Here is an 18,073-nt window from a genome sequence, read left to right as displayed (position 1 = left end):
TGTCCCCTGACTACGCATTGCTCTTTTGGTAATTAGCAACACATGACAGCTGTGCACAGGTGGTGTTATAGTTTGTAGTATGCTCTGGTATAAGGTTCATATGGGGAAAAGCAAGTGGGCTAAATTCATGAGTACATTGAGTTGTTGACAGTTTTAGACATCACAGTTCCAAAAAGAAAGTCCTTCTATTTTACTAATGAAGATGTGCAAAACCTAGGAATGGCTGATAACTGAATTGATATTTATGTTGGCTGATGGCTCTTCAGAATAAGCAGTAAACTGCAACCTAGTTTTGAAAAACATCTGCTAGGCAGGTAACACCCAAGGTGAAATATATTCGGTGGCTTGTAGTTTCAGCTCATTTCCACCAGCTATATAGGCTCTGACAGCTCCTGGGCAGGAGAGAGTTGGCACTGCTGGTGGTACAGGTGCCCCTTGCTGTGGAGTCAGCTTTCTGCAGCCTCCTGGCTGACCTGGCTGTGCCTCATCCCACAGACTACTTCCACATTAGATAAAATACTCCAGGAAAAGAGCACGGAGTAAGATAAGGCAGTAAAGCACAGGGTCAGAAAAGACCCAGTTATGCAGCCAAGCTGTCAGTATTCTCATAACGCGGCACTGCAGTGTAAGCAGCAGTTTGTGTTACCTGTCTGTGACTCAGATAACCATGTTTAGTCATCCACGTGAGCTGAACTGTTTCTGGTCCAGAAACCTTCTTTATCTCTTCTGGTACTCCCACCCCTTGTTTCTGAACTTCCAAGTCCATAAAGGATATTTTCTGCAGCTCTGTCTTCAGTTAGTTAATCTCACTCTTACCGAGTCTGATTCTTCATTTACAAAATCCCAATCCTCTTGGCAAATCACTTCTTTCCACTCTTGTCCTTCCCTTCCAATTTCTGCCCTTTATCTTTTCAGTCCTTTTTCCAAGAGGCTCTTTTGGGTATTTTTGAAAATGTTCTGTAATTGTTGAATCTCATGTAAGAAGTACAGTTATTTATGTCTAATCTTTTTCTCCAGTTGTAAAGAGTTTATCATCCAGTGTCATTGCTGTAGGCAACATGTGGTTTCCTATAGGCCACTATTTGTACATCATTAGAAAATAGAGAATAGGCAAAGTGAGAGTAGATTATAAGTACAGCACGTATCAGGCTCACAGCATTGTCAGGCACATGAGAATTTTGATGATAATGTGGAGAGGGATGGGAGCAAATAGCATAGTTTGACCAGGATGAATTTTACTAATGGTTGAGGTGCCACAGGTTTGGCATGGGGGTTGGTTGACCATGTAATGTTAGGAAGCCAGGTGCTAGCAACACCCATGCACAGCTGTGTGGGGCACTATGTACCCGGAGTTGATAACAAACTTCTAAAGCAGCCAGTGTTTTACCTCTGCTTTAAAAATGCTGCCTTGTTTGTATAAACCTTTATATTTGGGTTTCTGGTGTCAATGATGTGCTCTGTCATTGAGTGAGCTTTTGCAACCTTTCCTGTCACTTCTGTGCTGTAGGTAGATGGCTGGGATGGTATCCTGATCTCTAGCTAGCTGGCAGGGTGTTATTACAGGTGAGCCTTGCTCTTCAGTCAAATGGTGTCTGTATCGTCCTCAGACTGGGCAGGACAGCAGTCTGTACTGAATTTTCTGAACTCAGCAGAGGAGATCAGATGGTTGGTTTCCTGTTCTCTTGGTCCATTAGTCCTAAAAAGACTGTTTCTGCAGCAGCAGTTTCAATTGCTGTGCTACTACCAGAAGTGACAGGTTTAAGGACTAATTTATGTCCCTAGCACCGAGGTTCAGACTGACCCTTGCAATCTGTATGCAAGGTAAGTATCTCAACCAGACCTTGTTTCCCTCCACTGCTGTCTGTCTTCTCGGGACAAGAAAAGACCATTGGAAATTGAAGAGCATTTAAATTGGTACACAAAAGGGGCAAGTGAGCTCAAAACATTGCCCAGACAACTGGCTTCATGGCCTGACATGAAGCCTGTTCTCAGGACTGGCCTGCAGCCTCTTCTGGAGAGTGCTGGGTGATGATACCCATGTCACTGTTATTTGTTGCTTGAGTGAAACTGGTTGTTGTGCCAACATTTCCATCTCTCTCCAGCCTTATCCTCTGACACAGTTTAGAGCTGTTTGGAGGCTGCTGGAAATAATGCTGTCTGGAGCAATCTGCTGGAGTTAGGTCCTTCAGCCTGTAGCTGCTGAACTTGACATGTGTGGCCTGCTGATGAGAGGACTGCAATATCTACAGGTTTACATTCACTGTACAGGGATGTTTTGCTTTCTTTGGAGGGGAAAAAAAAAACTCCACAGATCAAGGGTCAAAAATTCTGTGATAGCCAGGAGATGCTTTTAATTTGATTGTCCTTATCTTAGTGTGGCCTTTAATTTCAGGAGGCAGAAGGTAAGTGAGAAGGTGTCTCTACCCAGAGAGAGTACTGGCAGTTCTGATCTGAGGTTCTCCACACCTCAAAGAAAGCTCCTGTCAAAGTGGGTAGCTTTCTGTCACTTTTAGCCTCCACAGCAGTGGGGGGCACAGAAGCAGATCTGGGCAAGACACTGTTCCTGGTGACATCAGTTTCAGACTTTGGATATGGCTTCCTTCATGTTTCTGTGCGTATTGTGGCCTGATCCAGAGCCCACTGAAACATGAAAGATTACTGGTGGCTTGAGGGGCTTTAGACCTGGCCTTTAGGACAGTCCAGGTCTCAAGGCATTCCTGATCAGTATTGAGTGGGCAGAGGAGGGCTTCCTTTTAGCCAAGTACAGGAGGTCAGGCATTATTTTTTTATAATGTAAGAAGAGGAACTGGGGAGGATTATTGAACACCACCCCCTGCCCTGCACAGCAGGCATCTGTGGCACTCACAGCTGTGGCTGCCAGAAACGAGGCAGTCACACAGGGCCATCTGAAAATTGTACTCATAGCCCTCGCCTTGTCTGAGCCTGGGCTCTCTAGCTGGACTGTCTCCATCTGACAGTATCCAAAATTGATGTGGATCATCTGGGACATTGCACAGTTTAGCTAGTCCAAGCCAATTCAGAATGAAATACTGTGTTTCGATCCTCTTTACAAACCAACCTTTTAAAATTTTTTTTTGGCAGAAACTACCTTTTTCCCCTCATGGAAAATTTCTGTTTTCTCAGAAACAGAATTCTCTTTCAGAAGATATCCCCTATGGAAAATTCCCAACCAGCTCCAAATCTAAAACTTTATGCCAGAAACCATCTAGCAGGCATTAGCAGAGGGTGACTCGGGTGTAATGTATCGTTTAATTTTAACTAGGGCAACATAGCCACATGAATCTGAGAATATGAGCAGGCGCTCAGCATCCTTAACACGCAGTAGGCAACCCACCAGAAAAACACATGCAGAACAGTGGAAAAAAGTTATAATTACTTTTCAGTTTTGAAAGCTCAGTGCTACTCTGAGAAACTGGCAAAATGTCATCAGATGTACCGTATCTGCTTCCCCTTAGTGACTTCCAAATCCAAAGTGTTTGCTTTACAAATAAGATGCTTTTTAAAATTTTATTTTTTTAGCAGATAGTTTCACCAACAACCAGTCTGAGAGAGAAAAAGGTTTCTTCCTCCTATAAGAAATAAGCAGGGGAGAATATTATCTGGCATGTTTACAGGCAGAACAGGCTTAGATGTTGAAGTTGGTTCTGTTGATGTACAAGAAATGATAGTCTCCAGTCCTCCTCCCACAGCTCTGCTGCTGCTTTTCTACTCAAAAAAGAGACCAGCTGACTGAGAAAGTGCTGTTCCCTTCAGCAGAAAAAGGTTTGGGGATTCAAGCATGTCTCGAAAGGTAACTTAAAGCCTGTTCATGGAAGCATTGCCCCATTTAGCACACATCCTAGGAAAAAGGCAGGCTTCTGAACAGGAAACATGGCTTGGCAATGCAAGACAATATCATGCTGGGAAGGGACAAGGAGGGAGAAAGGCAGGTGAAGTGCTTCAAGATGTGGCAATGCTTAAGTGTCCTTCCACAGTGTGTTTTGTCTCTTTTTTTGTTTTGTGTGGGCTGTACAGATTCATCTTTTAGGGCTGAGCTCACAGGCTGTCATCAAGTGTCTCAAACTTGTGTCCCAAACATGGAATGTTAAGCCTCTCCAGACACTGGAGTACTTTTCCTTTTCTAGCTTCAGTGTAAACTGCTGGCTTGCCTGCCCACCTTTGATAGGAACTGAGAGAAAGAAGTGGCTCTGGTTCAGGTTTGGGTATGTGGTGTCATGGGCCAGCACTTCATCTTTAGTCGCAGCCCAGCACTGCTACGTCAATACAGATTAGGAGCAGAACTTCAGTTTTGAAACAAATACAGATGCAAGTTAGCTTAAAGAGTTTCTTGGAGCCTGAGAACAGGCCAGGCTGTTACACAGTCGCTGTCCCACTGCTGCTCACTGGAAGTCCCAATAACACAGGACATCTTACCGGATGAACGAGTTGATTATTCCTTTTTTCTTAAGAGGGACTTCTTCCAGACACATTTGGAGAGACCATCTACAGACAAAATTGCCATAAATATCCAGCCACAGACCCATCAATAGAAATTATTGTCAAAGGCAATGAAAAGGTGTTTTATTTATCACTAATTTCACTCCAGGTATCAAGGACAAGTTTCCTCTGCCCAAGGATAGCTATGAATTTTTGGAGGACTTTCTTTTTTTTAATCTAAACCATTAGCCAATTAGAAATGGCTTTTTTTTGCCTTTTAAATATATTTCTTGCAGCTGAACTAGGTTTGGTGTAGTTTGGTTTTTGAATCCTCAGATTTGCTGACTTCCATCTGCAGCCTTGAGGATCAAATGCAAGGTGGGCATTAATGAAATGTCCTTACCAATGTGCTTGATCTGGACTTGTGGATGTTTTTGATGCTGTTTGCCTCAAGCCTTCAATTCTAGGCAAGCCTTTGATTTTTAATGTAAAAGAGAAGCAGAAGCAAAAAAAAAAATCTTTTTAGAATAAGAAAGAACTACTGAAAAACACCTTTCATGTCCTCTATGCGTTATAAAAATGGGGAAAAAAAAAAGTAGTCCAGAGGTTCTGTGCCCACTTTCTTTGTAGGCCTCCTTTGATGATTTTGTTCAAGCAGTTGTATCCTGTTTTCTGGGTTTTCTCTAGTGTGAGCCTTCCCCACAAAGAAACAAATTAATAAAGTTTCTCTTGTTTGCTGTTATTTAAAATACAAGGCTTTACAACTACTGCCTTTCAGGTGCCATCATGAGCTGCTCTTGCACTTTGAAATAAATGACATTCTTTCTGGCTTTTCCTGTCATTGCATCTTGTTTTTGAGTGATAAAAATGAAAGTAATTTTTAGGCAGCATTTCAGACCCATTTCATTTCTCAGGGTTACAGAGTTAGAAGCACTCAGCATTTCACCAGTCCTGCAGGAAAGACCAACCAAACACTTAATGAAGGAAGTCTTGTTTCTGAAGAGTTGAGCATAGCTGTAATCTCATAATGGCAAGATTTCCACCTGAGCAGCTGTTAGCAGTTCTGAAATGTTCAGTTAGCCTGTTCTAAATACACATGTATTTAAAAAAAGGTAGAAAATAAGAGGAAGTCAAGTCCTGCAGGGTGATATGCAAACCCCAGACATTCCTCATTTATCTTGTGTCTTCGCACTGAGTGCAGTGTTGCGTAATGTCACAAGAGTTAAATATTTTCTCTAGCGAAGTGAGGCCTTTTAATGAAATTCAGTGTTTAAAGTTTAGTTATTCATTAAAGGTACCCAGTTTTCCAGAAAGACAAGCTGACCTTGGCTATACAGTCCTCTGAAGAGGACTGTCAGGAGTATGAACTGGAAAAACATTATTTTTATATATTTCACACACAACCCATGGAGAGTTCCTTGGCCAGTTAACTGCATAGAGGTGTACTGTTCACCTCGGTTAGTTCATCTCACAGTTTGAGTGATGCTGTTCACTGTCTGATATCAGCAAATCAGGGCATGAGTGTCCTTTGGTTTCTCTCTCACAGAATCTGGGCTCTGCTGCAGTTAGTCAGCTCTCACAGCTGCGCCTGAGCCTCAGCCTCCCAAACAGCTCCAGCCTCTCCTTTGACCAGGGTGGGAGCCCTTGGGCATTCCTGGTTAGTGGCTCACCTCTGAAGGGCCTTTTCATGATGGAAGCAAGCAGATAAAAAAGCTTTGCAAAACTCAAGCTGCGTCTATCCTCAACAAAGAATGTATAGTTCTCAGCGAACAATAGAATGTTTATTCATTTTCATGCTCTTATTCATTGTTTTCCACTGTTCAGATGTTCTCTGTGTTGAGGCTGAATCTTTCTGGGCCCAGTAGCCCTCTGCGAGCAGATGTCATCTTTCCTGAAACAGAGAGCCCATGCTTTCTCCTAGCATCTTTTGCCCTTGTCTAGCCTCAGTGTAAAATATTCTTTGCTGTAGAAATGTGCTTCTTATTTCTCTCATCTGCCCAAGGTTCCTTTCTCTGTAAATTTTGTCTTTTCTTTTATCTTCTCAGATCCAGCACTAGTTTGATCTTGTTTTCCTCTGCTGATTTTATCCCATTATCAGCCAGTGAACGAAACAGGCAAGAAAACTGACTTTATCAGGAACAGAGTTATTCTTTTGTCCTCCAGAATTACAAAGAGCTTGGCCTCTAATGGTCTTTGTTCAACCTATGCATGGATAATCAGGTAAAAGATACCATGTTCTTTACTCAGCATAAGGAACATGGGGCAATAGGCAGTGAAAGATGGCCAAAAGATAAGGCAGCGAACACATTTCAAACAAGTAAACTTGATTCAGGTGTCTTCCTTACCTACTGAAGTGTCAGTGAAGCTGTAACAGCTCATTCTACTTGTGAAAATTTAAACTGCAGCACAAAATCTGAACGTGCTTTGATAAAGGCTTGAAAAGGTATGGCATATTTTTTGATTCTGTCAAGACAGTGTAATCTACTATCTAGGAAGTGTGATCAAAGAAACACTGTCTTTGGGGGTTGCAAGTATCTGCTGGGCAAGTAAAATAAGTGATGTTTAAAGGTCAGAGTGCTCTGTTGATGAGAGATGTATCGAAAGGGCAAAAGAACCACAACACTTCCTGTGTCATCACAGCAGGTGCTATATGAAGTTGAGAAGATAGCTTAAAAAGCAAACCACAATGATGACAGGATTTTTAAAGCAAAATGGGGAAGTGATGAGTCATCAGTGTTTATTAAAAGTGGAGGGAAAGAGATTTGTGCCTTACTTCCTTTCTCTATGGGATATAAAGGCAGCCTTTAACAAACGGGGGTTGGGGTGGGGGGTGTGTGTGTAAATCCCAATTCCATTTCATTCCCTTTAACCCAACCAACCAAAGTCCCTTTAGACTATGGAGGTTACCAGTTATGTAATGTTACCAAGAAATTGGTATTTTTCAGGAGTCTTAGGTTTAATCTTTCTTTGTAATCCAAGTGATATGTTGTTTGGTTGTAAACAAACACATCTGTACTCATGAGTGTTTCTCAGGTATCCAGAGTTTAACAGCATTAGTGGAACCATGTAGTAGAGGGCATATCCTCAACCATATGCAGTGCTGTATGAAGACACCCAGACTCTGAGTTACATCACCAGTCTGATTACTTCATGGAGCTCTCTTGGTCTGTCACCCAGCTAGTGGTTCAGGGCAAGCTCATGAACCTCTCTGCTGTCTTGTGCCGTGAAGACTTGCTTGCAAGGCCTCAAACAGAAAGCACAGGTTTATTTGGAATAGATCATCTCCATGTAGTAGATAATGTATTGATTTGGGAATTTATCAGATTTGGTGTTCCTTAGTGAAAGTTTGACTTTCCAAAAGGAATGCTTATTTGGGGGAAGACCTTGCCAATGCATTTTCCAAGAGATTCCTGCTGTTTTGTGCAGATTTATACTTCAGACCCTCTAGTATGTTAAATGACCTCTTTGTCCATCAGCAGCTCTTCCTAAGAGCTTTTATGCAAGTTCTGTTGCTACTTATTACTCTGGTGTTAAATCAGGTTGCACATGTTGGATGTCTAAAGTGCCCAGCTCTTACACAGGTGATGCTCTCCAAAACAGTCCTGCTTAACAAGGCAGGCTGATGCTGTCACGAAAGCTCACTCCTCATGGAGATTGTCCATATGGTTTGTTACTATCCATCTGTTGGTAAGAAGACAAACATTTTGGAAGAAATGAAAGTCTGATAATGTGCCCAGTGTGAGAGCGTGAGGAGATAGGTTAATGATGACATCATTAGTGCTTGGTCACCTAGGTGATGGATCTTGCTGCTATAGTAACCTGGAGGCTACATTACTCATCAAATATGAAAATTGACAAACAGGAATGTTTTCAGGTGTTCATATCTTGTTTCCCTTGTAACTGTCTGTTGCCCTTTCAAAATATTTACAAGAATTGTAAATTGAGACTTTTAAGTAAAGGTTTTATTCCCACCCCTCCTTTTTTTTTCCCTTTGAATTGTGTCCTGTAGAAGACATCCTGTTTGTGCCCAAGCATTGAACTTAGTATAAAGATTTTTGAAGAAAAGTAATGCTATTACTTTTCACCTTCTGGGCTCTTGCGTCTTAGGACTGTCCTTTACTTGGGAAGTTGATATTTTGACCTGTATCCAGAGGAGTTTGAGCCAACTCAATATATGTATTGATAAGTATGCACGCAGACTTTTCATATGCTTGTGCCATCATGCTTACCTGTAGCCACATGTTGTTTCAGGGTCACGCCTGGAACATGGATATTCCGTGTATGGCTTGTGGTAGATTGTGGGACACTAACTTCTCTTTCTTGACCCAGAAAAGAAGGCATTTTAATACGAGGTGCTTGCAGCTCATTAGCAGCATAGTGTGTACCTTCAGGGATGCAACCCTATATGCTGCTGGGTAAGAGATTTTCTTGGGTTCAGACACCAGCATGTTTTGTGTGGCTCACTGAGATCTGTGAAAGATGATTCAGAAGTCACAAGAGCACAGTGTGGCAGATCAGCTCATAAGACTTACTGATTTTTCTTTTTGATGACACTATAAAAATGGGCTGTGTGTTTTCAGGAGTACCACAGTATATGCCCTCCATTACCCACAGTGTGTCATCTTTTTCACTTGGACATTAAAGATAGTAGGAGATTTCTTTTTTTAATTCCTCTATGGTGGTAGTTAATGCCAGAGAGATTTTAGGTTCCTCTTGGCAGAGCAGGATGGGACAAGGATATCGGGACATCATGTCCTAATGACTTGTGGAGGGACAAACTTGGTATGTCCTCCACAGTCTGATTTGGCTGACTAGACTTTCTGCTTTTTGGAAAATTTTACAGGGGGCAAATAAAAATCTGGAAAAACACAATTAAACCAAAACCATGAGTGATTAAAAATGAGACTGTGTAAGTGGGATGGGAAGGTGGGAGAGCCCTCAAGGCGTACCATGAAGATGGAGCAGGGCCAGCATGCACACCCAATGACTTCACCAAGATAAATTTCCATGTAAATAGGAAGCCATAGAATAGGATACCCCATTCATCAGAAGCCATTCTGTGGAAATACCCCCGAGGGTAACCCCAGTCATACTTGAAATGTCTAAGAGAAGTGCTCTGTCTCACCCTGCAGTACTGAAGCTTTGCCTGCTCCTGGCACAGCTAACTGCATGGCTGTTGATGCAGCTGTGTTAGATGTTTCTAAAAAGCCTGAGAAGAATATTTGTTCGTGGCACTCCAGCTGTAATATAAATCTAAAAATATTGTATCTGGGCATTAACAAGACTCTTTAAATGTTCTACTGACCAGCATCTTCACTGGCAGAATGGGGACTAGCTGTGTCCACATGATCTGGCAGCTGATGGTTTCTTCGATGTAGGATTAAAGCAGAATACACATTCTTGGGAATAGGGGTAATTGGTGGGGAGGGATACAATTTAATAGGCCTTTCAGATAAACACAGGGAAATGGAGGCTGCCGCTGGAGGATGCTCTATACCTAAGGTCATCTGGATTTGCTGTCTATGCTACAAAGAGAGGGTGGATAGAGAAAGACTGCAGCATAGTTTGGACATCTACTTGTAATCATTTGGGTTGCCCTTGTTCCTGGGCAGAAAGGTGTGAAACCATAGGGAGATGAGAATGTATAGAGAGCTAGCTTTAGCCGCATGACTATCAAGCCCATGTAACTAGCTGGATTAGAGCTAATCTAATCACATTTTTCATTGCTTGTTCATTGGCACTACTGGCTTCTATTTGTGGTGGAGTCCAGCTGACCCCATGAAGCAGTCTCTTTAATCAGTGAGCAGCTGCCCTCTGTGTCATGGGAGATTAGGCTAGCTTTAGAATAAATAACAATAAACAGTGAGGTGTGTGTTTGAGAAAGAAGAGCAAGCTGCTATGAAACCTGTTTTTGCCATTGAATATTATTTCTTCCTCAGTCCCTTAGGAGGCAGGCTCTGCCAGAAGGAATTTGCCTACGTCCAGCAAGTTGGGTGAAGATTAAAGACCTGGAAAAACATCCTTTGTGACTGAATTCTGCAAGGGGCCCTAATCTCAATCCCTGGTCTGTAAAATCACTAGGCTACAGTGCTGCTGCTGCTGTTTGTGAAGCCAGAGCCCTGTCATGTGAGTGTACCAGGCACTGTAAATAGGAGTGAGTAGCTACAACCCTTCCCCCCCCCCCCACCCCCCCAAAGGAAAGCCAGCTGCTTTTTCTTGATTCCTTGGAAGATAAACCCAATTTCCACTCACCAGCTGGATTTCAGGTTCTACCCCTCATCTTAAAGTTGTCAAGGATATTTAATGGTAGTAATAGGGGGAGAGGGAGCAACTAGAATAGGTGGGATTAGGCAATGCTTCTAGCTCTGTATTGAACTGCTTATACTTTTATAAAGCTGAAGCAAAGGAAAGCTGAAGGTCCCTACACCAGGTTTACCCTGCAGCTTATTTAATGCTTGAACGTGTTTCAGCTGGTGAGTGCAAGGGGAAGTGGGCAAATCATTCTCATCGCTTAAAACTAAGAATAAATTTTGGTATCCTTTTCCTCTCAATGAGTTTCCTGTTAGTGTTGAGGAGTAATGGGAGATCTGCCTACAAAGCTGTTTTATTTGTTCACCAGAAAAGTTGATGGGTGGGTGGGCCAAGCCAGCCAAATTAGTGGGAGTAGTCAAGGGTGAAGGTGGAGCTGATTAGGCCGTGTTTGGTGCTATGTAAGGGTAGCTGGTGTCAGAGTAAGAGAGGCTTCTGAGTTTAGAGAAGTTAGCTATCCTAGATATAGATGCCTATGCTCAGGGTTTGAACTAAAACTATTTTTGGTGAAGGTTGTCTTAGATGTCATCTTTCTTCCCTTGTCCCTGGGACGTTCTGAACAGGAGCGTTGCAATTACTGGATGTGGTTGAATTTGCTTGCTTTGGCCTTTATTTCATTTGGGCTGCAAAGCAGAGGATACTTACATAGCAAAGGCTAGATCAATTTCTACCAACTGCTGACTCTCAAGCTTGCTTGAATTCATATACTATGTGTTGATGCTATAAATAAGAGCAGCTCTGTCCCTTGTGCCGAAAACTCTTTGTCAACCATGCAATACTGATATTTTGTTAGGTATTAATTAAGTTATCGGTATGTATAGGATGCAGTGTGTTGCTAGGAGGGATGGCAGATTATTTCCATGTGACCCAATTTGCAGTAGGTTTGGGTATGACAAACAAGGCGTCTGAACAAAAGGCTTGCTCACTGAGTCATCCTGCCAGAAAGAAGGCAAAACTGAGGATGTCCAGGCAGTTGTTTGGCTTGGCTTCTCAGTGAGACCTTTTTGTCCTTACGTCTGTCTAACATGCTGGCGATGGTTTTGTTGTTCTTGTTTTTTCTCACCTTTTTGGTGTGTATTTTCAGCACTGCATTCAAAGGTAAGGCACCAAAAAGAAGTGCCAAGTCTAGGGAGCCAGGGCAAGAAGGAGGGTGCCTGCTGTGTAAATATTCTGGGCAATGACTGGGCATCAGGAAAAAATTTCAATTAAGACAGAATCTGAGGTGAAAGGGGGGAGAAGAGATTCAGGCACTTTCTTTCTCAGTCCTACAGCCAGTTAACATTTGAAGTCTCCATCTCCTAAGGATTATTATAGTACTATTACAGTGTCCTGGGATACTTCATCCCTCTTGGGTTCAAGGTAATGGTAGTTTTCTACGCAGGTAACATGAAATGTTAGTCAAGATTGGCTAATTAAAGAGACAGCAGACTCAGAGGATGTGGCTGTCACAAAACACCACAGCGATTATCTCTGAGCTTTGAAAACCAGTTCTTCAGTCAAACTCCTGGAAGGAGACCACATTTTCTGTCTTCCTTCCCTTCATAAAATCTGCTGGAGAACTGGTGCTCGTGTTCAGTGTTACGCTCCTTTCTCTTCAGTGTGTTCTGTTCTTGCCGGAAAGCATTTTATTCAGGCTGAGCATGCTCACTCACTCCTGAAAAAGAGGAAAACTGAGAGATAAGAAAAAGGTGGGGTGGCCTTTGCTCACAGTATGTTACTTGGATGATGGATGGGCATGAGGTGGTGAAAACTGGGTGCTGCTGGTGTAAGCTAATACACACCTCTTGAAACTACCTAGCTTTTCTGTAGCTGACTGAAATACATATTGCGCTTTGAACTGTAGTTGCAGGCACACTTTCTTGGAGCCAGGCACCTGAAACCATAGAAACTGGAGTCAGTGGTGCTTCATTCCCCACATCTAAGACTGATACTGTGCTGCATCTGCATTAAGTAACTTCATGTGGTGAGCCTGTTGGTTCAAATGCTGCTGACACTTGCCTGTCCCTGTCAGAAGATAGTTTTTGCCAGGCCTGAGGCCTTCATGATATTAGTTCTTATGGTGAGTGGGGTATCAGCCAGCCTCCCAAGATCCCTTCCTGCTCTTTTGGTTTACAGCCCCCTGGCAGGAAGGAGGGGGCTTTGGTTCAGTTTGTTGCTTCCAGAGAAGACGCCCTAGGCTTTTCCATATCAGTTGGCCTCTTTCAACATCAGACAAGCAGAATATTACAAGGTTGGTGCAGGTAGAGCAAAAAGTCCAGTTCTTGAATGCTGAACTATAAATGAGGTGGCAGAAGGGAAAGGGAAAGCAAGAGCTCAGATTACAACTTCTCTTGTACTTGGGGGGCCCTCTTTGGGAACTGGGGAAGGATGCAGCTGAACTCTGTGAGGCTGAGACCTCCCACCTGCCTTCTCCCACAACTACTTAAATCTAGTCCTACGGCTTTTATATTCTTAAACCAGCATCTCCCCTAAATTCCCTTTCTCCTGCTTTTGTTCCTAATCTGTATTTTAACACTTGCATTCATATGTAGAGGTGAGGAATAGGGCTCTTCCCACTTCCTGGGCTTTCTTGGCTTTTAGGCTTGTATCCCATTCTTTTCACTAGTGCTTTCCCACTAACTCGAATGCCCTCCCTGCTGGTCGCAGCCTTTCCAGAAGTGATACAAAGTACTCTGTTTCCAAAGTTTTCCAAAGTATTCTGATTTGTGGAACTCCTAATTTGTTTCCGGTTAAATTGTGGATACCTCTATAGAAAAAAATCCCTCTAAATCATAAAAAGTATAAACTGTGCAGCAGTTCTGGTAATTGTGTCTCTGGTATGCTCTGTGCTTATCCTGTGACATAAAAATACAAATTGGGTATTTAGGGTGCTGTCTCCAAGCCACTTTTTCCTTCCCTTTCTCACTATCCCTCCCCTCTTTGCACATACCTGTTAGGGGTTTTGGTGCCACAGCAGGCAGCCAAATGTTAACAAGCTCTGGCTTACAACAGTCCTGCCACCAGGGGTTAACTGAATGTAGTGGTTCAGGTCAAATCCATTGTACATCTGGTCTGCTCATACTTTTTGAAATACTGATATTTTTTGTTTGTTTTCTCAATACTGACCGAAGGATGGTAAGTGTTAGCCTTATATAAACTAGAGTTTATAAGAGAGAGAACTGAGATACATGGAGCTCGCTAGTTTCCAGGAGGGAGACTAATCCAGGATAATTCTTACTATTAGGAGATGATTAGTCATACTTGTTTTTAAACTATATAATGGTAATAGATTTCCATTTACCATCCTAGGTGGCCCAGGACTTCCTGCTGCTGCCTAACCATCAGGTTTTGGTTGTTTGTTTTTTTTTTAAAGAGAAAAGAAGGAACAAAATACTTGATCCATGATGGTTATAGTAGGGCTAGACATGTTATCCCAGCTGGTGTGGCACGCACACCCAGGAATGACAAGAAATTCAGCTCAGTTCAGCTGCAGATGAATGCTTGTAACTTTCCATGGAAACGACTGGATTGATGCTCTACCTTTGGCTACAGGTAATTGCTTTGCCTCATGCAATTATGTGGGGTAATTAAAAGCAGATTTTACAAGGAATAGGAAAAACCATCAGTACATCATCCACATTTGTGGTCTGTTCATTTAAGAGTGATTATGATTCTTTTTACTTTTAGCCTAGCCCCTCTCTTGCTTTCTACCCAGCTGATCAGTACGGCATAGGAAGGGAAAATGAAAGTACACTTTCAGGACATTACCGAGTTCTGCTCATTTTTACAACATGCTATCTAGTATAAGCCCTATTGGAATAGCAGTGGAAAAGCAGAATAATTCAAGGACTCTAAAATTCACATTTTCTTCCAGCCTGATATCGTGAGGGACTACTAACACACAGGCAGACCTCTGGAATAGATGTAGCTCAGTAAATGACAAACACATTCTCGTTAGCTCAGAATATATGAAGGCAGTTTTCTTGTGCTCTCTTTTCAATATTTTTTTTATTCTACACAAAGTGGTACACTTTTGAAAGGTGAAAAGTGGCAAGGTAGTGGACAGTTTCTCTAATAAAGGTTTATGAACTTCCCACCGATCCATTACTTGAGAAGTGCTATCGTGCTGCTATGCTTAATGAAAGATCAGTCAAGTAAATTGTTCCTGGGATTCAACTTAATTACATGCAAGAGATGGAAACTTTTTTATAAAGGACTAATAAAATACCAGTACCAGATGGCTTTAATGAAGTCAGTAAGGTGGTAGTTTTAAACTGAAACCTGCTTGCTTAATATAGTAGAAAAGAGTAAATTTGAGCAAAATGCTTTATAAGCAGCATGACACTTCTCCACTGCAAGGCAAGAGGCACGTTTTTTTAAGCTGCATTAGCGAGAACTGTTAAGTTCATTGTCAGTGTTTTATCCTCTAAGCCTCAGACTGAAGGGCCTATAGCTAGAGGAGATATTGAAAAATTCTTTTAGTCTGAAGCTCAGCATATGATGACTACGGCGATTTTTCTTAATGCTTGCAAAGCCACTTATCCAGATATGTAATTGAAATCAGGACGTGCCTTGGAATGACATGGCTGTGACTGATATTAAATTTTGAAACATTAAATAAGGTCTAGAACTTTAAGTGTCTTTAATGTTGACCCATTTTATAATCATTTGGATGTTTTCCCATTATAAAATACCTGTTTTGGATTCATTGTTATGCTGAGAATAACTTGCTTTCCTCACCAGTCCTGCAGATTTTTTCTGTGGTACTGTAAAATCAATGAGAGTATTCCATTTGTGTTTACAAATACTGCAAACTGGTAGATTGTTCAAGGCACTTGTGCATATTTCCATTAAAAAATAATTATGAAAAAGCATTTTTTAAAAAGTGCATATTTTCATTAACAGCATCCTGCAGGATTACTGACCTGAGGGGGAACAGTTTTTGCTCCGCAGGTGCTTTTGGGGGCCAAGGAGGGCAGTGGGCTATCAGGTGGGGCTTCCTGATAGAGAATAGCCAGAAATGGTCCAAGCAGGCTGCTTCTGAGCTGTGAACAGGGGACCCCCCCAACACACACACTTTGATGTCAGGCAGATATTTGATCAATACTGCTTTCCACTTAAAACAGGAAATTAGTTGTACTCTGGAGAGGACCCAGGTTGATTCAGTAGTTGACGGGCCAGCACCTGACTTGCATAGGAAGGGCAGAGCCACTCTCACTGCTGCCTGGCGTTCTGCTGCTGGCTTGGCTTGGTGTGATGCCTTTCGGGCTATTTGCCTCTGCAAAAATCAATGGACTTAGTTCTGTCAGGAGCCCTAAAGAACACCGAGCCTCGTGCTTATTTCTCACGGTATCTTTCACAGATGACCTAAGAATTAGAAGAGGATCCTTTGATCTCCCTACTGCAGACTTGTCCCACCAGTCCCGCAGACTGACTGATTGGGGATGGAGGTGGGGGAAGGCTTGCCACAAATGGGAAGAACAAACCCCAATTTTCTACAACTTCTGCCTTGAAACGAAAGATTTTTGTGTCAAGTTTTTTCTGCCATTTGTCAGGTGTATTGAGATATTTCATATCACTTTTCCCCAGTTGGCGTCCTGGCTTTAGATTTCTTCTCTGTGGTAAGAGCTGCCCAGTAGACCATTAGACTGGAGACCAAGGAGGTAACATAGCATTTCTCGTACAAAGAGCTTTGTGTGAGGAAGAGTGTAGCCAAACAACCTAAAGAAAAGGCAGGGCTAAATCTATGCCCAAGTGATGAAGGGCGTAGAAATCAGGATATCCTGGTGAATTGGATAACACAGGGATGCCTGTCGCTGTGCTCCTGTTCTGGACACTTCTTTGCTCTAAAGCTACATGTTATTTAGGATAAACAGCATTAGAGTAGTTAGCAATTGCCTTATAGCTTTTGTCACGGAAGATCCTGATGGTGTCTCTTGGTTTGCATGTTGAGTGCGAGGTGTTTGGATCTGGCTGTAAGTGCTCCTGATGCCAGAAACTCAGGACCGTCTTGGCTCTGTTTGAGCTCCTAAAATGAGGGGCTGTTTTGGAAATGCTGCCCTTATCTCTGTGTGAGGTAAAATTTGCAATTCCGATGTAACTTTTACCCACACAGTGGGATGCCAGGAGGACTGAGCAGCTCTAGATATTGAACAACAGCAAGTCAGTACTATGAGCAATTGTTGTTGTGAGTCAGCATTGAATCCCTGCCAAAGATGCCTTTTGCAAATAAAATTTAGCACTAATTTATCAATGGGCTAGTTCATAACATGATGTAAAGCACACAATACATAATGAATCCTTCTGGATTGAAAGAAAAATGCTCATAATTATTATAAATAAATACTATGTTTAAGTGGACCAAATCAATGTCAGGGTATTGCTGTGTTTCTCCACTGAGTTTGCCAGCTGTGGGTAGTACAAAAAGTAGCAGAGATGGTTTTGTTCATGTTTTTTTTTTCCATTTTGTTACCTTAACAAAACTGTCAATGTGTGTTGTTTACTCCTTGCTGTGCAAGTGCTTCAGTAACTCCTGTGTACAGCCAGGTAATGCCTGGCTGTTCTGAGTGCCTTCGTGTCCGCAGCCCCTTGCAGGCAGCTCTGTTCCCTGCTGCTCCCCAACCAGCACATGATGGCACAAGACCAGAATCAGTGGCACAAAAGCAACTGCCTCAAACTCCCTTTTGCATGCGACACGCTGCTTTTGTCAGGAAGGGCATTTTCTAGATCATTGTCCCCATGATGAAGGTAATCCATCTGTTTGGCTGCCCGGAGCTGATCCTGGGGGAGAGGCCACCTGAATGCTCTCAGTTCCTCTACGGATTCTGGTCTCAGGCCTTGAAATGAATGGCAGCTGGGTTTTTTGCAGCTTTCCCCAGAGTCACCTCTGCTCTGTGGGCACCTGCTCCAGCTGATGCATCTTCAGGCTTGTTTTACTTCGTTTGTTTTGTTTTGGTTTTTTTCCCCTCCCATTTCCTGGCCTGATTTCAGCGGTGCCACTTGCAGTACCAAAAATTTTGTCCCACAAAGAGCCAGGGCCTCCTGGGCTGCTTCTGCACCCCCTCCATATCCTCAAACCTGTGGAAGGGCTCAAGAGCCGCAGCCCAAAGCTGTTGAACCAAGAGCTGGTGTCGAGAGCAGACCGCTTTCGGCTGAGGTCGGGCAGCAGCCGTGGGTGCTGTTGGGAAGCAGATCCCCAAGGACAGGTTTATCGGCCGGTGCATTCGGCGCCCCCCGGGTACCCCCGAGGCCCGCGGGTGCCCCGGGCGCAGCCCTGGTGGTTGCAAAGCCCCGTTTGCCTTCGCAGCCCTCGGCGGCGGCCGGGGCACGCCCGCGGCCCCACCGGCTG

At 43.0% G+C, this 18,073-nt stretch overlaps 1 long non-coding RNA gene across 1 annotated transcript; it reads left to right on the top strand.

Annotated features, from left to right (window-relative positions):
- Nucleotides 1–6,730: 6,730 nt before the first annotated feature.
- On the top strand, nt 6,731–15,722 carry LOC135314342 (uncharacterized). Its single transcript, XR_010373859.1, has 3 exons — nt 6,731–6,880; nt 10,377–10,563; nt 12,596–15,722. It is a non-coding gene; the product is annotated as an uncharacterized LOC135314342 (long non-coding RNA).
- Nucleotides 15,723–18,073: the final 2,351 nt, after the last annotated feature.

This window comes from Phalacrocorax carbo, chromosome 7, assembly GCF_963921805.1.
Source record: "Phalacrocorax carbo chromosome 7, bPhaCar2.1, whole genome shotgun sequence".
NCBI classification, from domain to species: Eukaryota; Metazoa; Chordata; class Aves; order Suliformes; family Phalacrocoracidae; genus Phalacrocorax; species Phalacrocorax carbo.
Note: the sequence above shows the minus strand (reverse complement) of the source record. Positions and strands in the feature narration are given on the sequence as shown.